We start from the raw sequence: 21,787 nt of genomic DNA, 5'->3' as shown, positions 1-21,787 counted from the left end.
TGGTGACCAGTCCCCCAGAGCCAGCCCAGCCTCCGCCCAGCTCTGTCCACTGCCCCTGCCTCAGGCCAGGACAGGGTTGCTCCTGTGGCCTCCCCATCCCTCAGAGCCATCTTCTCGCTCTACCGGTTTCCTCCGGGTGAACGTGTGCACGGCTCCCTGGGCCGTCCCTGGGTCTGCACGGAGGTGGGGTCTCCACGCACAGTCCTCGAAGGTCAGGACCAAGTCCGCAGCAGGAACCCGCTTCCCCAGCCCTGGGCCTCCAGGTCCTCTCCTCATGTGAGGCTCCTCCGTGGAGGCCGGAGCTCTCCCTGCCGTGGGCCCCGCAGTGCTGGGGAGAAAGGAGCTCTCGTGCCGGGCCGGGAGGAGACGCGAGGCGCGGTGTGCAGGGGCTGTGCTGTGGACGTATTGACTGTCTGTGTTTCCAGAGACGGGAAATCAGAGTCAGTCTACACTCAGAGCGAGGATTCGCCTCTAAGAATCTTCCGTCCAAGCTCACGGCTGCAGGGCCGCGCCCAGTGAGGACGCTCACGACATTTTACCTAAGAAGCGTTCGGGCAAACACGCTGTGTGCGGAGAGAACGAGTGACAACTGCGGGTTCCGCCCAGCAGTGCCCGGGCCTGCGTGAGCCTCCTGCACGGGGCCGTGCGGGTCCAGCTCTCCACACAGGGCACTGAGGATACAAGATGTGTGTGTGTGTGTGTGTGTGTGTGAGTGTGTGTGTGTGAGTGTGTGTTTGTGTGTGTGTGAGTGTGTGCGTGTGTGTGAGTGTGTGTGTGTGCGTGAGTGTGTGTGAGTGTGTGTGTGAGTGCGTGTGTGTGTGTGTGTGTGAGTGGGTGTGTGTGAGTGCGTGTGTGTGTGAGTGTGAGTGAGTGTGTGTGAGTGTGTGTTTGTGTGTGTGAGTGTGTGTGAGTGCCTGTGTGTGTGTGTATGCGTGTGCCTGTGTGTGTATGTGTGTGCGTGTGTGTGTGTGTGTGAGTGTGTGTGTGTGTGAGTGAGTGTGTGTGAGTGTGTGTGTTTGAGTGTGTTTGTGTGTGAGTGTGTGTGTGTGCGTGATGAGAAAAGGGCATCAGCTCGCTGGGGGCTTCTTCTGAAGAGCAGGGTCAGAGAAGCTGAGGAAAAATAGAGGGTGTGAGTGAATATGCCCAAGAAAAGATATTGTAACAGTCCTGGGCATTTGTTATACAAAATATTTTGGTAACTGGTTGAGGAGCTCATAGGACAGGAGGGAAGTGGAAGGAAGGAGAGAGGCCCGAGGGTTGAGAAGGGAGGTTGTGACTCCGAGACGGGAAGGGGAGGGTGAGGACGGTCCACACTGTGGAAGGGACTGGAGGAGAAGCCAGTGGGGACACTGGGCAGGAGCTGGGGTGGTTGGGTGGAGGGAGGTTTGGGGTGTGTTGTTTTCATTTCTGTTTTGTTTCCTGAGGAAGGTGGCGCCTCCCCCGGCTCCTCAGCTGCCCTCTCTGGTCACCTCCCTGCCTGGACTCGGGACCTTTCTTTCATCAAAGCCCTTTAGTTCTCTCTGTGACAGGTTCTCCTTAGCTTCAATTTGCCAGTGGCTTTCCTTCTTCTCTGTCACCAACCTTACACACTTGGTGATACTGAAGCATGCGTGCCGGTGTTGGGGTGGGTCCCCGAGAGAGCCGGGCAGCTGTGACCCCAAGGAGGGAAACTGAGAGCCAGGCAGGCGTCCAGAACTGTCTGTTGTTTCTGTCATTTATTAACATCCTGGGGACATGGCCAGACTTCTGCGGGATCCCGTGTCAAGAGTGACCACTGGTGACGGTCCCAACATTGGAGCCACAGGAAAGAGTGACTGTCCCTCCGGGAGACACTATGGGAGGCCCCTGAGTCACCACAGACGGAGGACAGAACCTGGAACCCGAATCAGACAGGAGTTAGGACTGAGAGGAGGACGGGGACCCTCCAAATGTCTCTGAAGTCCCTTTGCACCTGGACAGACAGTGAGGATGGAGAGGAGTCCAGGCCATGGTGTGGCCTTGCCAAAGACCCTCTGGACCCACAGCTGTTCCTGGTCTCTGGGATGGTTCCCGTGTCTCCTCCTCAGCTCCCTGGGAGAAGCGTGTGTTTGCGTCACGCTTCATGCAAATATGGGCCCGTCACCAACACCACCAGCACCCTGTGAGTCTGTGTCTTTGGCCCAGGGGACAGCTCTGTTGTCAGGATTGTTGGGGTGGTGTCAGCTCTGAGTTTGCCCATTGGGAGGAAACACCTGCTGGCACCTCTAACTCAGTCCGGTGAACACAGGCCCAGGGACCATGACATTTGAACCATTTGAGATTGTTTCAGGCCTGGCTCAGCTCTGAGAAGACCCACAGCGCCTCCTGCTGGGCCCTGATAACGATGGCTTGTACTTTCTCTAGTTGTGTTAAATGTCTTGTCCAAGGCCGAAATTCAGTTTCATTGTCACCTGTACTTGAGCTTCCTCAAAGAGATTTTGTTTTTAAATTTCATTAAAAATTTTTGGTGTTATAATTTATATTTACTTTGTTTTATGACTTGTAAATTTTTCCGAGTTTTAATTTTTTCTCATTTATTTCAAGATTATGAGAAATAGCTCATCAAAGGAATTGTTTGGTTGCTGACTTAAGGATGTGAGCAATATAATTTCATCACCAAGATCATCTCAGTATCTGTGTCTGTGCATTGTCTTTTTAAAACTCAAGTTGTTATTTTTCTGGTTCTTGATATGTCAAGTGATTTTTAAAAATTTTATCTAAGACATTTTGGATATTATATTATGATAATCTGAAAAGGAGTTGTCCATAAATCCGTAACAGTGCCTGCTTTTGGTTGATTGGTTTTCTGTATTAATTTTCCTTTTGCCATTCTAAGGAGAAATGGGACACATTCCCTTGGTAAGCATTTAGTTTCTTTGCCATCAGTCAAACCATCCTGGAAATGGGTCCCCTGTGGTCTGCTTTCCACCTGCTGAAATGGTCCTGTAGCCTCACGTCTCTCTCACCCTGTATCACAATCTTTCTCTTTGAAGTTGGCCAAATGGGTCCCAGTGCTGCTTATGACTTCAGGAAGGGAAAATGCACTCTTGATCTTAAGTGACAGCTGTCATCAAACCAGCTCCCCACACCCTTAGTGACCTGCATCCTGCATTTTTATCTGGAAACTTCAGGGCTGAAGGATGAGCTACATGTGTTCTCAACATCCTGCCCTGATGATCTAATTTTTCCCAAAGCTAACCCCAGCCCTGAGAACGTTTTCTTGCCTGCACAGGTGAAATGTCACCAGGTCTTCTTTGTGGGTGACTAGCGGGTCCTCCTCCCTCCAGCAGTGAGCCCCCTGGGAAACCTCAGAGCTGTGGCTGGGAGTGTGAAGGGACAGGGGCTTCCCGCTGGCACAGTCTGTAAACTGTGTGCAGTAGAAGCAGTGGGGGACCAGGGCTGCGGGGGTGACACACAGCGTGGCTCTGCCAGGCTGGGCTGCCAACCCTCTTTCGCTCTAAGTAACCGCCAATGACCAGGGAGAGCTTCAGCGGAGCTGCCCGCTCAGAGGAGAAACAGTGTCATCGTTACAGGAAGACGCTCCTCCCAACCCCACACGCAGCAACGCAGCACACCATGCGCCTCATAACCAGAAATTAAAAAAATATATATATATATGTATATATATATATATATATATATATATACTATGTTTGAATGATTTGTTGTTAACATCACGGAATATGTAGAAACTCTTCATCTTTAAACTCCCCTGTGGGGCAGAGGGGGAAGGACACGTTTGTGTCCTTGCTGTAAGGAACTGTATTTTCATCCCATCCATCCATTTAGTGCAATTACTGATCTTGTGTTTGTGTATAATTTATCTTTCTTAATCTGAGCTTCGTTGCTTAATTCCTGCTTTCTCACCTTTTATTTTTCATGAATCAAGCATTTCCACTGAATGATTTCACACTCACTAGGTATTTACTTTTACATCCTACAGTTTCAGTAGTGACCCTAGATATTGCAACCCTGTCTTCTTAGAGTCCACTAATTTAATATTTTGTCCAATTTCCCTACAATGGAGAATATTTAAAAAGTTTACACAATCCCTGCCTCTGTCATAATCACTATTGCTAGGTGTTGGACAGGTCCCCACGTATTAACTATGAAAACTATGGAAACTGTCGCTGTTGCTGGCAGTGGTGGTGATTCTGGCTTCACTGTAACTGTGTGTTCCACACATTCCCTCCCCTGTGCTGTGAGCCTGCAGGACTTTCCAGCGAGCCTCTGGCTGGTTTTTCATCCCTTAAACACCACAAAAATGCAGACATTCCCTTCATCTGGATTCCAGAGGTTTCTGTCCTCTCTTTTGCCCCTGCCACATGTGGGCTGGAATTCACCAACTGTTTCCACAAGGACCTTGTGGTGACTTAAAAGCGTCATTGTCCACTTTGTTTTTACACCTATAGGGACTTGCATTACAATCAAATGTCTATTAGTTTCCTTGGGCATCATCTAGTGGCTTTTCTTGAGTAGTCTGTTCTAAAATCTGCACCTTCTTCCTGCCTGATATGTTGTGGGGTCCCAGTCATCCATTCGAGGGAATCTTCCTGCCCAATATGAGGACGATCACAGGAACCTGCAGACATCAGGGAGCTGCCTTAGGTACAGCCAAGAGCAGTGACATGTGTCAGTTGCCTCTTTGACTTCACAAAACTCAACACCTTTTCCCTGGACCACATGGTGACCACTCTCACTCCTAACCACATGCCCGTCCTGAGTCATGGACACAGACACACAGCAAGGACATGTGCCCAGACATCTGAGATGGCCAAAGGCATTTCCCATCTGATCTGCCTGTCTATGGGACAATGACAAGACTGGGGTCTTTTATTTTAATAGCGTAGTATTAGCATTGGGTGGATAGATGTTTCCAGATCCAGGGAAGCATCTCAGAATCTTAGTCTTGGAGTGAGGAATGACTGTAGGAATGTTCCCTGAGTCTGGTGTTGGCCATAAAATGACAGAGTGGGTTAATGGGTCAGGATGGGGGATCAGAGAGGAGACGTGTGTCTCATTTTCCTGTGGAGCAGGTGCCCAGGGTTAGCACGGGGCTCCTTCCACATGCTGAACTGTCATCAGCACCTTCATCCTCGGATAGAAGCCCAGAGTATTGCAGGAGTCCACGTGGCCATGCGTGAAGCAAGACCTGCAACATGGGACCCTGCAGGTTGAGAACCACCAGGTATCCGCATTTGTGGTTTCTCTCGGGACCTGGTGGGACCAGACCACACTGTCCACCCCACGCTGCTGACCCCAGTGCAGGGGGAGGTGACGTTTCTCCCAGAGGACAGGCAGTGAGTGCACACAGCCTGTGTGCAGGACCCTGGAAGGACACGTGGGGCACATCACTGCTGGCACTGAGAAGACTCAGCCACCTGTGTGGTGACGACTGACTGGTGTTTGTCATGTAAGAATCCCTTTCTTGAGGTCATCCCTGAAATTAAAGCAAGAGCTCTTGGGATAGGATGGCTTGGAACACACGTGAAGAACTGGGATTCCACGAGCACTTGGTTGTTTCAAAGGGTCCAGAGTTCTGATGAGATATCCCTGATGGTAACGTGACACAACCTGACCATTCCACCGAGCGCTGTTATGTCTTCCAGGGCAGGAGGTGTCAGCTTCTCTCCTGAGGACCTCGTCCCTGCATGAAGCTGGACCAGCAGGGAGAAGTGCAGAGACCTGTGAGCCCAGGGCAGGGTCCCCGAGGGTGGGCAGAGCTGGGGCAGGATATCTGCAGGGGCCTCAGACACCTGGGCCTGGGTCATGTTACAGAATATTGAGGAAGAGGTGACCCAGGACAGGATGGGGACAGCCCATAACCCTGCACCTTAGAGTACAAAGTGAAGACAGAGCTGCCTTGAATCTCCTTCCCTGCCCCATTCACAGAGCAACGTTAGAGGTACTTCATACAAATCGTCATGATTCTCTTTGCCTTTCTAGTATTTCCTGGGTCCTGTTACGTGGAACATTCTGTGCTAATTGTGGGAGGATGGGGATGCCTATTCCCTAGTTCCTACAAAACGCTGAAAGGTCTGAGTCTCAGATTCCCCCAATATGCGTCACACCTCAATCTACTCCCCCCACAGGACCAGGCCAGCAGCACCAATGTGGGCAGGGACACAACCTCCAATTCTGGGACAGGCCATGACAGCTATCAGACGGGGTGTATTTTGAGAGAAAGGTCTTGTATTGCCCATCCAGAGATTATGGATGTAGGTTCCATTTCTAAATCTAGAAAATACAGCCAAAAATCTTGAATCTCCTCCAAAGAGCCTTTTGGGTGACTGTCTTCAAACAGCTGGCAGGTCATGCATTGCCTCACTGGGTGAAGGGAGAGTCCAAACCACACCCCTCGGGTCACACTGCAGGTGACAGCACAGTCTCAGCCCAGCAGAGCCCAGCCCCGGCCTGCTGCTCCCACACTCTGCCCAGCAGCCTCAGAGCAGCGAGTCCTGTCCTGGTCTGGGCCTCTCCCTGCCCACCTTGTCGGCCTCCCCTGACTGCAAGCCAGCCGGCCACGCCCCCTTCCCCACACGCCAGCAGGTCACGTGCCCCCAGGCAAGCGTCTGCCAGGACTGCAATCCCACTCACATCTTTTCTCACACTTTCTACTCTGAGCGAGACACCACCTGAGTGAAATATGTTTAGTCTCCTCCAAAGTCTCCATGGAGAGATTTTAAACTTACATAAGGAATTTTCAAGACAAAACATGCACAGGGTGAGAAGATTTGAGCAATGGGTCAATCCAAAAGTTGAACCGAACAGCAGGATGTAACATTGGCACATTTATTTGTTCAAGAAAAATCAGGTATTGCTAGAAGATCTAGAACAGAAGTCACCCCTGAGGTAGATGTTGTCAGGGCCACAAACAAAGGGTGACAGCACCAGGCCAGAAGAATGTGGGAGATTTTTGTCTCACTTCCCCATGTGTCTAGATCACTGTGTAAGTCTTAGAGCTGCCATCCCATATATTACAGTAATAGTCAGCCTCGTCCTCAGGCTGCAGCCCAGAGACGTGCAGAATCCCTGCGTTGGCCGAGGCGTCTTTGGAGCCAGAGAAGCGGCTGGGGACCCCGGAGCCCTGGTGCTTGTTCGAGTCTGTGTGGTAGTACAGCAGGTACCGGGGCGGGCTCCCTGGCTTCTGCTGGTGCCAGGCTATAGCATAACTGTCAACACTGAAGCCACTGCTCAGGGTGCAGGTGAGTCTGGCTGATGCCCCAGGAGATGCAGAGAGGGAGAGCGGCTGGGTCAGCACAGGCTGGGACAGGGAACCTGCAAAGAGAGACATTCCTGAGTGCTGGGGCAGAATCCAGACTGAAGTACTCCATGGGTCTTAGACAAAAGGGCTGACACACCATGGAAACTGAGACTCAGTTTACGAGGCCTGTCCCTACCTGTGCAGTGAGAGAGGAGCACGAGCAGGACAGGAGCCCAGGCCATGGTGCACACAGCCCCTGGTCCCCACAGTGGAGCTGGGCTGCCCAGGCCTCCTTTTGTCCCCACCCTCTGCAGAGGAGGGGCTGCTCATGCAAACGTGTTTCCATCCAGGGACTGCCCAGCCCCTCCCTGAGCCCTGGGCTGGAGCTCAGCTCTCCCTGCACACTGAGGAGGGGGCTTTGCTTTGCCCCTTGGGGGAGCCCTGGGAGGAAGCAGCTGCTGGGACCATACAAAAGGCCCTGCCTAGGGGACTGTGCCAGGCCAGAGAGGACACAACTGCTGAGTCCGCATCAATGAGCACAGGGTCCAGACCTGAGGCCCAGGCTCCTTAGAGTGACTGGTCCTCCCTGAGCAGCTGTGTGGGGACCACAGGGCAATCCCCCAGCGTCCCCTGCTGGTCACAGGCACACACCTCCCCATGGCCCAGAGACCTGAGAGCCCAGCTGGTCTCTGCAGCTCCCCAGTCACTGTCTCTGGTCACACACCCATGGGCTGACTCCTTGGTGGAGTGACCCCAGTACACTGTGAGTGATTACTGGGATTTCACACTCCCAGAAGGAACCCTGCACTATGAGAGGTGCGACTATGTGCATATATAACTTTTTTATTTATCAGCCACCCATGTTATTCTACATTCTAGAAAAACCTAAATGACTCTCATGTGCCATCTTTGTAGGCTCCTCAGTTGCTGGAACATTGAGCTGATCTGAATGGCGGGACAGGCTGTTCAGGGGAATGGAATGGAAGAACCACTAGGAATTGGTTCAGTGATGTGTTTAAAATTCAGAAACTCAGAAAACATTTCAAAACTTACACATTGAGGATACTGATTAGGTATGATTTGTGAAAAATTAGTAGGTTGGTGTGAATAACATTTACTTCTTCATAGTCTAACACATTTCTTAAGTGTTTGAAGTGAATTTTATCTTCCTAAATTTATATTTTTCTGATTATTTGTGTCTTATATTTCTTAGTACTATTTTGTTTTGCAGAGAATGCAAGGTGTTTCTTTATTAATTCATTGATTCATTCATTGTATTTCAGCATATTACAGGGTGCAAATGTTTAGGTTGTATCTATTTTCTCTGTCCCGCTTGTGTCAGAGCTTCAAGCTTGTCCCTCTCGCAGAGGGTGTGAACTGACCTATTAGGAGTGAGTATAGCCATCCCCCACCCATCCCACCTGCTGGACACTCGGCAAACGTCACTACTCTATGTGTACATAAGTATTGATCAATTTATACACAGGTCAATGGTGAGTACATGTGGTGCTTGCATGACCATTCTTGTGATATTTCACTTAGTAGAATGGGCTCCAGCTGTATCATTCTAAACATAATTTCCTTATTTTTATTTTCTTACTTATATTTTTTATAGTTTACTAGGAAGGTCAGTGTGACATTTTAATGTCTCTGTAGAGACGTTGACTCCTGGGCAGATGAATGCAGACACTATCCCTTCCTCACTGCATCCCAGATGCAAATCCGCTTAACTGTGCAAATGGTCCCACACTCCTAGACTGTGAGGTTCTCTTGATAAATAACTATGACCAGGATCCTCTGATTCCCTCAGGCCTCTGTCCTCAGGACACCAGGAGAGAGCTTTGCACTCAGGTCAGGCAGGTGACCCCAGGATTAAATTCTGTCAGTGACTCCCCAGGGCTGTTTGCATGAACCCCACAGTCCTCACCCCTCAGCCCCTTCCTGGTCTAGCCCGCCCACCCCACAGCCCTGCAGCCCCTCCCCTGGCTCTGGGGCTCCAGCCACACCCACTGCTCTGTCCTGGGCCTCCCTGAGCTCCTGAACCTGCCATGGCTGCAGCAGCCCCTGCCCTGTCTGTGGGGAGAGACGGCTCCAGCGGGAGGTCAGGGTGGGAGTGACATTCTGAAATTGACTGATTCGTAGTATATGCACCGTGCATAGTTTTATGAAATTTTACTTTATATATAGTGATATTATGTTATGTCATCTGGATACATTTTACCTTCTTTTGCACAATTTTTTTATTAGTGGGAATTGTTTGTATTTCTTAGTAGCTGTGTAACTGTCTATGTTTTCTTTGAACTTTTCAGAGACTCTGTGGGAATTGTTGGCAAAAATGGGTGAGAGGAGGCCCTATCACAGGAGGGCCGTGTGGACTCCTGATCATGAGAGCGTGTCACCTGCTCTGGACAGGAGCACAGAGAGGGTCTCTCTGGGAGGACGGCTCAGAGGAGGGGCACTTGCTCAGTGTGACTAGGAGGTCACTGAGGGGAAATGGGGTTCACAGAGGGGAACATAGACCGTGGGATGCTCAGCCCTGTCCAGAGCAAGGCTCAGAGAGGGGGTGGCAGACACTGGTGTGGGCAGAGGGGGTGGGGGTGGGGCTGAGGCATGCAGTGGGGACAATGCCCAGGGCCATGAGGCTGAGTCTCCTTCATTTAAGGGGAGAGGTTTACCCACAGCTGTGCCTGTCCTCTGTCACCCTATTAGAGACTCAGCTCTAGGACAGGAATTTTAGGAGACCTTGAAGCACAGAATGGGCAGGAAACATGCCTGGGTGGCTGAGGGAGATGACAGCAGAGGAAATAGGGAAGGGGAAGAGGGGCATGTGCCTCTGAGGTGGGACATGGGGACAGAAGACTGAAGCCCAGGCTGTGAGAGAGGAGGTGACAGTCAGAGTGTGCGGTGGGCGAGAGTGACCCCAGAGAGATTGTGATGCTGCAGCTGATGCAGGGAAGGCCACAGGGAAGAGCAGGGCTCAGGACTATGGTAGGGTTGTTTGTGCATTTGTCACCATGGAATGACAGTGTGGAAAGAAATTTGCAAAATTTAGAGAGATTCATGTCCAGGTAACTCATTTACCTTTTCATAGGAATAATGGGGGTGTGAAAATAGTCATCTGGCAGGGAACTGAGGCTGAGTTGTTCATTCATTCTTTAAAAGAATATTCAAGGAAGGCCTGCCATGTGTCAGATGCTGGGAATGGAGCAGGAGCTTTGAAGCAGGACCCAGGTCACTGGAGCAGGAAGGGCCAGCACTCGAGCAGGATCAGGATGGCTCCAGAGGACACCCCAGGCCTGAGGGCTTCATTTGACCCCAGAAGAGTTGGCTGCTGTGAGTCAGGTCTTCCACAGCCCCTGTGCCTGGCATGCAGCTTGGGCACAGGGGGCGTCTCAATTCCTGCAGGGCCTGTGGGTGCCCAAGGCTCCCAACCCCAGGACATCTCAGCTTTGACCTCGCCTGGGGTGTAGGTGGAGGACAGCACACCTTGTCCTGAGGATGGACACAGCAGCAGAGGACAGTTGTTGTGGCCATGTTGTGCCCACCCAGACCTTTGTCCAGGAGAACCTGCAGGGAGGAGCACAGGTGATTGAGCCCCTGCCCCTGGGCTGGCTCAGGCAGTGATGAGCCTGGGGTCCCTGCAACCAGGTCCCCCTGCAGGAAGCAGGATCCTCCAATGGGCTCCCCATGGGCCAGGACCCGCTCAGCCTGCTGGGGTATCCTCAGACCTGCCTGTGACTGAGGCTCATCCTGCCCGTCCTTCCTCCCTCTCTCCTTGCACAGGGTTCGGGGCTGTGGTGTGAACCCCCTCCCACGCCAGCCCCCTCCCCATGTGTCTTTCTCCAGTGTCCCTCCACCCCAAATAAATCACTTTCTTTTCTGAGCCTTTCTTTTCACATGATTCTCAGAGGCCCCAACTCAAAACAACTTTAACTTACAGAGGAAGCCCCCTGCACGCCGTTGTGAGGAACACTGCGTGTCACGAGTGGCCTGGAGCTCAGGCTGGCCCCGAGGGGAGGCAGGCCCAGCGCTGGGAGGCTTCCCTGCACCCGGAGCGGCGGCTGCAACCCTGAGCCCCGGTGCCCACTCGAGTCTGCGCAGGATCAGGACAGCCCAGGGAGGCTCCCTGGCTTGCCCGGTCAATGGCGGAGCCCACGTCCGTGACGTCACCTCATTCTGTTTCTCTCAAGATCCCAGCCCTGCACGGCCTGCTGTGTGGGATGGAAAATCTGAAACTCATGTTGTCAGTTCTCAAGTAGTTCCCGAGCAGTGAAAGGCTTTCTGTGTTATTCCACCAGGGGGGGACTGCTTGTTCTTTCAAATTAAGGTAAAATATTTTTCCTACATATCATTCTCAATGTCGTTGTGTAAAAAAATTGGAAGCAATGTTTTTATTGTGATTCATGCCTCTATTTGATCATTGAGTCCATCGTGTTTGCTACATGGTACTTTAAATGTATTAGGACTATTTCAGAACGGTTAAGGAAATTTTCTTGTATTTGTTCCAGCAACAGCCTTAGATTGTTCAAATTAATATTGCTGTAGTCTGTGTCTCAAAATGTAAGTGTGTGTCCACTCATATTCTGTTCATTTGCAAAACATTTAAGGCTTTTCCTGGATTTAATTTTTCCCATATTATTATCAAAAAAATTTTAAGATTCAATAAAAATTTTGACTAGCATTTATTCAAATACATTTATTCTTTTCTTATTTTAAATTTCAGAATATTCCATGGGAAGAAATGTTTTGGTTCCATGAATTGCTTCTGTACTGCCTGAGCCCCAGTCACCTGTGCCCATCACCCAGGTAGGGTACACTGTACTTGTTAGGTCTGATTTCTTTCTTGGTACATTAAATGCATGTTATTTTTTAAATATTTTTGTTAAGAAAATTCTACCCATAGATGTAGTCTACCTCTACACTTATTTACGTCTCATGTTATTGCATCTATAGGAAATTTTATTTGTTGCTAGAATACTGTTCTGCGTTCTTTGTCATGAGGGTGTCTGGAAGCTGATGGGCTGTTTGGCCAATGCTGCTGGCACCGTGTGAGCACAGAGAGAAGCTACTGCAGCCACGTCCCCATCCGAGTCCCGGTTCCCAGTGGCGCATGCTCTGTTGAGGCACAGGGGACACTCGCTGGGCCTGCCGTGTGTCCCGTGGGGAGGGACGGTGGCTGCACAGGAGCCGGCTCTAGCACAGGCCTGGAGCCTGGAGCTGCAGCGCCAGCAGGCGGGGTCCACAGGGTGCCTTGTCTTCTGGCCTGGGACGGGGGTGTCACCCTGCTCTGCCGTCGCTGCCCCTGAGAGGAGTCTGTGCTGGGACAGGTGTGTCCGCTCCGTGGGGGGCAGGCTGCGTGTGGGATTCAACCCGCCTCAGTCTAGCGTGTCCTGAGTGAGAGACTCAGGAAGGGCCTCAGACCTTCGCTGCCCCTGCGTGACTGGAAGCAGGTGGCACACGAGTGGACCCCACACCATGAGCCACCAGGGAAATGCCATCGAGTCAAAGAGATGGACCGCTGCAGACCCACTGGGGTGGCCACAAACACAGTGACCCGTGATGACAAATGCTGATGAGAATGGGGAGCGATTGGAACTTTCGTGTGTTATCCATGCAAATGTAAAGTTGTGCAGCCCCCTTGGAAAGAAATCAGACATTTCCTCAACAACAGTAATTATATCACCGTGAAAGTCCACTGCTACCAAACCCAAGAAAAATACACACATTAATCCACAGGGAAATTTGGAACTTGTTTACCAATGATTACAGCAGCCTTACTCATAAAATGAACAGCTTTAAGCAAAGTAAATGTCCAACAACTCATGAATGGTTTAACAACCTGTAGGACGTACATGCCATGGAATCTTTTTCTTGGCAATAAAAATGAATGAAGTACTAAAGTATGTCTTGACATATTTCTTGTGTGAAAATTAACCTAGTAAACATTTTCATTTGTTAATCTCCTAAGTTATGTGGAAAATGAAAATTGGATATACAAGCCAAAGTTATAATAATATTAGCTATTAGACTAATAGCTGTTTATTAGTAGGGTGATGAAAATATTCTAAATTCGTGTCATAGTGATGGTTGCACAACTCAATAAACACTAAAGAAAATTTGAAGTGTATATTTTAAAAGGGTGAAATTTATGGCAAACACATTATATCATTTTTTTCCCGACATATTATGGGGGTACAGATTTTAAGGTTTCAATAGATGCCCATTCCCCCCCTTCCACCACATGTCTGAATCTCCAGCATGACTGTCCCCCAGATGGTTCACATCTCACTCATTATGTATGGATATACCTGCCCCCCTCCTCGCTCTCACCTGCCCAATACGCTATTACTGTAGTACCTATGTGTCCACTCAGGTGCTGTTCAGTTAATACCAGTTTTTGGTGACTATATGTGGTGCTTGTTTTTCCATTCTTGGGAAACTTCACTTAGTAGAATGGGTTCCAGCTCTAACCAGGAAAATATAAGATGTGCTATATCACCATTGTTTCTTACAGCTGAATAGTACTCCATGGTATACATATACCACATTTTATTAATCAATTCTTGGATTGACGGGCACTTGGGCTGTTTCCACAGCCTTGCGATTATGAACTGTGCTGCTATAAACATTCGAATGCGGGTATCTTTTCTGTAGAGTGTCATTGGATCTTTTGGTTAGATGCCCAGCAATGGGATTGCTGGATCAAATGGTAGATTCACTTGTATCGCTTTAAGGTATCTCCATATTTCTTTCCACAGAGGTTGAACTAGTTTGCAGTCCCACCAGCAGTGTAGGAGTGTTCCTCTCTTTCCACATCCACACCTGCATTTATTGTTTGGATTCTTTTTTATAAAGGTCATTCTCACTGGAGTTAAGTGATATCTCATTGTGGTTTTGATCTGCATTTCCCTGATGATTAGAGATGTTGAGTATTTTTTCATATGTTTGTTGGCCATTCTTCTGTCTTCTTTAGAAAAGTTTCTGTTCAAGTCCTTTGCCCACTTTTTAATAGGGTTATTTGATTTTTTCTTGCTGATTTTCATGAGTTCTAAGTATATTCTAGTTATCAGCCCCTTATCGGATGTGTTGGATGCAAAAATTTTCTCCCATTCTGTAGGTTGTCTGTTTACTTTCATGACTACTTCTTTGGCTGTGCAGAAGCTTTTTAATTTGATCATGTCCCATTTATTTATTTTTGTTGCTGCTGTGATTGCCTTTGGGGACTTCTTCATCAACTCTTTGCCTAGGCCGATGTCTACGAGAGTGTTTCCAATATTTTCCTCTAGAATTCTAATAGTTTCATACCTTAGGTTTAAGTCTGTTATCCAGCGTGAGTTGATTTTTGTGAGAGGTGAAAGGTGTGGGTCCTGCTTTAGCCTTACAAGTGGCTATGCAGTTTTCCCAGCACCATTTATTGAAAATGGATTCTTTTCCCCAGCATATGTTTTTGTCTGCTTTGTCAAAGATTAGATGGCTATATCAGGATGGTTTTATATCAGGGTTCTCACATCTGTTCCACTGGTCAATGTTTCTAATTTTGTGCCAATACCAGATTGATTTCATTACTGCAGCTTTGTAGTATAGTTTGATATCTGGCATATTAATACCTCCCATTTTGTTTTTGTTGCCTAGAATTGATTTTGATATTTGGGGTCTTCTTTGATTCCATACGAAGTGTAAAATTATTTTTTCTATATCTTTGAAGAATGCTGGTGGGGTTTTAATAGGTATTGCATTGAATCTGTAGATCAGTTTGGGTAGTATAGACATTTTAATGATGTTGAGTCTGCCGACCCACCAGCATGGTATGGATTTCCATCTGTTTACACCCTCTGCTATTTCCTTCCTCAGTGTTTCATAGTTCTCCCTGTAGAGGTCTTTAACCTCCTTGGTTAGATATATTCCTAGGTACTTTAATTTTTTTGTTGCTATTGTGAAGGGAATTGAGTCTTTGATTTGGTTCTCAATTTGATTGTTGTTGGCGTATATGAATGCCTCTGTTTCTGTGTATTGATTTTGTATCCTGAGCCTTTACTAAATTCATTTATCAGTTCCAGGAGTTTCTTGGTTGAATCTTTGGGGTTTTCTAAATATAATATCATATCATCAGCAAACAGTGAAAGTTTGATCTCTTCTGCCCCTATCTGGATACCTTTAATTCCACTTTCCTGTCTGATTGCTGTAGCCAGGACTTCCAGCACTATGTTCAATAGAAGTGGAGATAGTGGACAGCCTTGTCTGGTTCCAGTTCTAAGTGGGAATGCTTTCCATTTTTCCCCATTCAGTATGATGTTGGCTATGGGTCTGTCATATATGGCTTGTATCATTTTTAGGTATGTCCCTTCTATGCCTATTCTCTTAAGTGTTTGTATCATGCAAGGGTGTTGAATTTTGTCAAAAGCTTTTTCTGCATCTATTGAAAGAATCGTGTGGTCTTTGTTTTTGCTTCTGTTTATGTGGTGAATTGCATTGATAGATTTACGTATGTTGAACCATCCCTGCATCCCTGTGATGAAGCCCACTTGGTCGTGTTCGATTATTTTTTTTGATAAGCGTCTGGATTCGGTTAGCTAGGATTTTGTTGAAAATTTTTGCATCTATATTGGGATATTGGTCTGTAGTTTTCTTTTTTTGTTGCATCCTTTCCTGTGTTTGGTATCAGAGTAATATTTGCTTCATAAAAGGTGTCAGGGAGGTTTCTGTTCTTCTCATTGTTGTGGAATAGTTTCTGCAAGATAGGTACTAGATCTTCTTTGTAGTGTGGTAAAATTCGGGTGTGAAACCATCTGGACATCAGATTTTAAAAGCTATTTACAAAGTGTTATTTTACTACTTCTACTTTTAAATACATCAAGCACTTCTAAATATCTACAACGATAGATATTTCATATAAGAACTTGTCCACTATGTAACAGCACTGTTAAATAAAACTGCATGCACATAGCAATGGTTATAATCTGAAGTATCATCTAAATATGACCATTTTGGTCTTGAACCATTCCATTTCCTTCTCTCTGCCTTATATCCAGTGGACAAGTACAGGCATATGTAATGCTTAGAAATGGTCGAACAAATTCATATCCAAAAGTAATTTACAGAGGACAAGATTTCCTATGAATTTCAACACAAAGTGTGCATAATGTGCTAATTTTACTAACTACTTTATCATACACAGGCAACCTCTTTAACATCTAGAGACTAGATATTGGAAAATTAGGACTCATTTATCCATTATATACATTATATATATCCATATATACACAGCAAAACAAAATGCACAAAACATAAGAAAACTGATATCTGATAATGTCCTTTTGCCAATTCCTTCCCTCCCACCTCCTCCAAACCATTGAACGAGCATACATGGTACTATACTGCTCTCAGAGATGGTTTAACAATTCTATTTCCGAAAGACAGTATTTCCTGTGAACTTTAGCAAAAAAATATTTACAAAGTGATATTTTACTACCTCTACCTTTAACATACGTTGGGCACTTGTAAACATCTAGATAGACTAGATGTTTCAGGTAAGGATTTTATTTGTCCACTATATACACAGCAGTTGTGAATAAACTGCGCACATGTAACAGTTATAATTTGAAAGTGTCTTCAAAATATGAACATTCTGGCCTAGAACCCTCCCTCCTCCACCAACTCAGTGGGCTATTAATGCTCAGATTTTTCAGAAGACAATCTTTCCTACGAATTTAAAAACAAAAATGTACAAACTATTAGTTTACTAATTCTATTTTTGTCATACACTGGCAACCTCTTTTAACATCTAGAAAGACTAGATGTAAATTAGTTATTGTTTGTCTTTTATATACACTATATACACAGGTAAGACAAAATGCACAGACATAGGAACTATGGTTAATCTTGCCTCACTATAAGGGCACTGGCATAGAGCTCCTCCTTGTCCTCCCTCTTCCCCAGAACCCCTGCACAAACACAATGTGCACTACTCAAAGAGGTGGTTTAGCCATTCCCCCAAAAAATTTCATATGAATTTTAACAAAAAGGTATTCACAAAGGGTATTACTATTTCTACTTTTAACATATATCAGGCACTTCAGAACATCTAGAAAGACTAGATATTTCAAAAAAGTACTTAGTTTTGTGAACTATATATACAGTAATGAGGAACAAAATGCAAACACAAAACAATGCTTATGATATGAAAATGTCTTCTAAATATGACCAGTCTGGCACAGAATCTTCTCTTCCTTCTCAAGGTTTTCTGCTCCATGTCCTTTAACCCACTGAACAAACGTGAACATGTGTCGCTTCCAGAGATGGTCTAACAATTCCATTTCAAAAAGTCACTTCCAGAAGACATTTTTTTCCTATGATTTTTTTTTTAAACAAATGGGCATTTACAAGATGTGTTATTTTCTAACTCTATCATATTTCGGCAACCTCTTTACATCTAGAAGGATTAGATGTAGTAAACATTTTCTTTTAAAAGGTTGGGGGGAAAGTTGAGAACAGCTTTTTCATATTATATACACAGGCCTTCTTCTATAATTGGCCAGTAAATCTTCCGAAAAGGTGGTGGGCATTTCCAAATGTGGTTGTGTTTTTCTTCTTCTGTCTGGTGGCAGAACGAAGACCGACCGCCCGAAGGCCCGCTAACCATTCCACCCATCGTCATCCCGGGCTCCGCTCACCTTCCAGGCCCGTTAAGGCCTTTGTCCGCCATTGTCAGGACTAAGTGGGGCATGCCCCTTTGGTACAGAGCGGGCACAGCAAGACCCGGATCTGCGCCACTCCACGGCCCAAGAAGGTGACCGAGCTTGCGCCCACAGACCGGCCTTCTCAGGCTCTCCAAGGCCTAACGGCCCTCCTCAGCGTTTGGGCGGTCGCCATACTTCTCACCCCGCCACACCTGCAGCCTCCCAAAGGCGTCGCGTTCTGGAAGCTTGGAAGGGGCTTAGCCTAGGCCAGGCAGGGCTGGGCCAAAAGACCAGGCGGTCGGCCGCCATCATCAGGTCACCAAGGTGGGGTTGCCAGAGACATTCGCTGCTGCTTCTAGGCCTGGGCTTCACTGGAGGGCAGCCACAGCGAGGCACCGGGTTCCTGCAGGGCAGGGCCGAGGCTCATCCCTGGAGGGCGCACCAGCTCACATGGAGCCGGAGGGCCTGGAAGGCCCAGAGGGCCCAACAGGCCCCTCGAGAACTGGCCACTGCGTGTCTCACCGTGCTCTCTGCTGGAAATGTATGTCAAGATTTTTAGCAAGGTCTGGGAAATTTTCCTCTATTATATCTTCAAATAGCTTGTCCAACCCTTGAGTGTTGTCTTCTTCCCCTTCTGGTAACCCTATGACCCTCACATTAGGTTTCTTCACATAATCCTACATCTCTTGTAGGCTTTGCTCTTTTCTCTTGTTTCTCTGCTGTATTTCTGTGACTGTTTTATTTAGTTAGAGGGTATTGTCTTCAATCTCTGAAATTCTTCCTTCTGTTTGATCTACCCTGTTCTTGAGACTTTCCACTGTGTTTTGTAGTTCCCTGAATTGATTCTTCATTTCCAGGAGTTCGGTTAAACTTTTGTTCATTGTGTCGATTTCTTTAGTGAACTTTTGTTCTAGGTCCTGGAGGCTTTTTATGGTTTCTTTGTGTTGGTTATTGAGTTGTTCTTGCAGGTTGATGAGTGTTCTTATGATCCACATACGAAATTTCCCTTCTGTCATTTTGGTTGCCTGACTTTGTTTGGTGCCTGTTTCTAGGGGACTGGTGCTCCTCTTTGGGGGTGTGTTTTCCGTTTGGTTCTTCATATTTCCAGAATTCCTTCCCTGATTTCTTCCCATGTCGATCAGTTGTTTCTTTTCTTTAGGTTTTTGTTTGGGTATTCACATGCCTTGTTTAGTTTCTGAACAGGTAGGTGGTGTCTGTGGGTGAGATTCGACCACTCCCTGTATAATGAGTCAGTGGGTGCCGTGAAAAGGCTGTGCAGGATGTCCTCCCTGTCAGTAGGTGGCGCTTGCTTGGAGGAACAGGCTAGGCTGTTGTTTTTGTGTCCTGTTATCAGCTCTTGTTCCTCTGGGGAGACACTCTAGTGCCTCAGGTGGTCGGTGGGGCCCTGGGACTTCCAGGGGTGTCCTTTTCTGCCCCTCAGTGAGGGCTGGCCTAGGAGAGAGTCTGGGCGGAGCTGGGTTGGGTAAGCCTGCCCTCAGGCACCACCAATGCCATTAGCAGGGGTCAAAGCTCTGTTCTCTGCTTCCAGGAAAAGCTGTCAGGGCGGGGCTGGAATGGCCCCGCTCAGTCAGAGAGTCTGCGTGTATTGGGGTGGGGCTGTCTGACACCCGCAGTCTGGAGCGGGCCTGGCTTCTTTCCACCCTCCCCAACTCCGCAGCTACTCCTGGGCCTCTGCCACCATGCCAGACCACACGCCACCGGGCCTCCCTGGACTGTGATGCCGCCGAGGAGGTTCCCTGCGCAGGAACACCACCTGGGCTGGGCGCACGGCCTCCCTTTGGGAGGACGGTTGCCCTCTAGGACGCCGATCCGCCCCTGGAGTCACACACACCTCAGCAGGCTGTTCACGTATATCCCTTCTGTGCCCCGGGCAATTCGAGACCTCGGTGCACGGGATCTGGTCTGCAGGTCTGACCTCTGGGCCACAGAGTTTAAACTATATCCCCACCAGGGAAAGGAGTGCCAGTCCCAATTCACCCACAGGGAGCCCACGCTGGGTCGATGTCTCCCATCCTCACGGGCTGCCCCGTTCTCCTGGGATCACTGTGCCAGCAGCACCTGGGAGGGCTGGCAGGTAGGGAGCTCACAGTCTGAGTTCCCCTTAGTCAGCTGTAGGGTCCCAAAAGGGAAGGTTCCTTTCACTGGAGGTGCCTCTTCCTGGTGGCTATATTGTCTCTTTCGGCAGCCGAGCGTAGGGTCGGCGGAGGGGAGAAGGAGGCAATATGGCGCCTGCCGCACGGCTCGGGTCTGTGAACTCGGAGGTGCAGAGCGGGATTTGGGAGCCTGGTGCCGTGTCTGCTACTGGCTCACTGCTCGCTGGCAGAGGCCGTCTCTGGGCTGGTGTCCGCAGGTCTCTCCACCCGCTGGGGAGCCCACCAGCAGTCCCGGATGCAGGGGAGGAGAAAGGTGCCTGATCCACCTACCCTTCCCACTGGTCTCCAGGCTGCTCCGGGGTCTCAGCTTCCAGTTCTCCTGCACAGCCTCCTCCCGAGGAGTCTCCCGGGGTCTCAGGTACCCCTCCTTCAGGCCCTCGTCCGCTGTATGCTCGTCTTATTGCTTCTTTCTTCTCATTTCTGCTAGAATCTGTCTTTTCTGCAGAGACACTCTGTCTGGTTGTGTTTCTCGTCCCCCATCTTGATCCAATCTCTATAATATATCTTAATAAAGATGTTTTAAAAAACAATATGAAAGAGGGTAAGGTCACTGACTTTGGAAGGTCAGTGAGCATTTAAAGCAGGTCTGTGCGCTGAGAGTTAGATCTTCAGACATGAATGCCTGGGGTTGGCCACAGTGAATGTTTTGCCTGGTGTTTGTCACGGGCAGTCATGACCGTGATCAGAAAAAGCAGGGGCAGGTTTTTGTCTCACTTCCCTGTGGGGCTGGAGCACTGTGTGAGCACTCAGGCTACTATCCCAGGCTGAACAGTAATAGTCAGCCTCATCCTCAGCCTGGAGCCCCGCGATGGTCAGGGAGGCCGAGCTGCCAGACTTGGAGCCAGAGAATCGGGCGGGGACCCCCGAGGGTCTATTGCTGTTACGATAGATGAGGGTTTTGGGGGCCGTTCCTGGGAGCTGCTGGTACCAGTACACATAGTTACCCCCGATGTTGCTGCTGCTTCCCGAGCAGGAGATGGTGACGCTCTGCCCCGGGGCTCCAGACACCGAGGGCGGCTGCGTCAGCGCAGACTGGGCCCAGGACCCTGGAAAGGGGAGACACACATGGTGACTCTGGGTCTGGAGACAAGAGGACAGAGCAGGGCCCCACGGTCCTCCCAGGGCCCTTCCCTGGCCCGAGTCAGCTCACCTGTGCAGTGAGCCAGGAGGGAGAGCAGGAGCGGGGCCCAGGCCATGGCGGGACTGTCCCGAGTGCTGCCTTCTGTGCCCGCAGCTGCAGCAGCTTCCCCAGGTCTGTCCTTCCCCTCTTCATACCCTGAGAGGGGAGGCTCCTCCATGCAAATGGCCCCGGCTTTCTGCCCCCCCTGGGCCCTGGTCAGGCCCCTGTGCCTGAGGGTGTCAGGGGTGGGCGGGGGCGGGGCTGTGTGGTCCCAGGGGGTGGGGAGGTCACAGCTGTGTCCTGAACAGAGGGCACCAGGCAGGGCAGGTGGCTGTTCCCAGCTCTGATCACCCATAGACACCTCAGCAATGGGTTTTTTGCGCCCCCTGCTGTCCACACCCTGACACACCATCACGGGACATGGTGACCAGTCCCCCAGAGCCAGCCCAGCCTCCGCCCAGCTCTGTCCACTGCCCCTGCCTCAGGCCAGGACAGGGGTGCTCCTGTGGCCTCCCCATCCCTCAGAGCCATCTTCTCGCTCTACCGGTTTCCTCCGGGTGAACGTGTGCACGGCTCCCTGGGCCGTCCCTGGGTC

At 49.0% G+C, this 21,787-nt stretch overlaps 1 pseudogene; it reads right to left on the bottom strand.

The window, feature by feature from the left end:
- Positions 1-10,454: 10,454 nt before the first annotated feature.
- On the bottom strand, positions 10,455-21,400 carry LOC142863511 (uncharacterized; annotated as a pseudogene).
- Positions 21,401-21,787: the final 387 nt, after the last annotated feature.

Source organism: Microcebus murinus, chromosome 22 (genome assembly GCF_040939455.1).
Source record: "Microcebus murinus isolate Inina chromosome 22, M.murinus_Inina_mat1.0, whole genome shotgun sequence".
Lineage (NCBI taxonomy): Eukaryota > Metazoa > Chordata > Mammalia > Primates > Cheirogaleidae > Microcebus > Microcebus murinus.
This window is presented reverse-complemented; position numbering and strand designations above follow the sequence as displayed.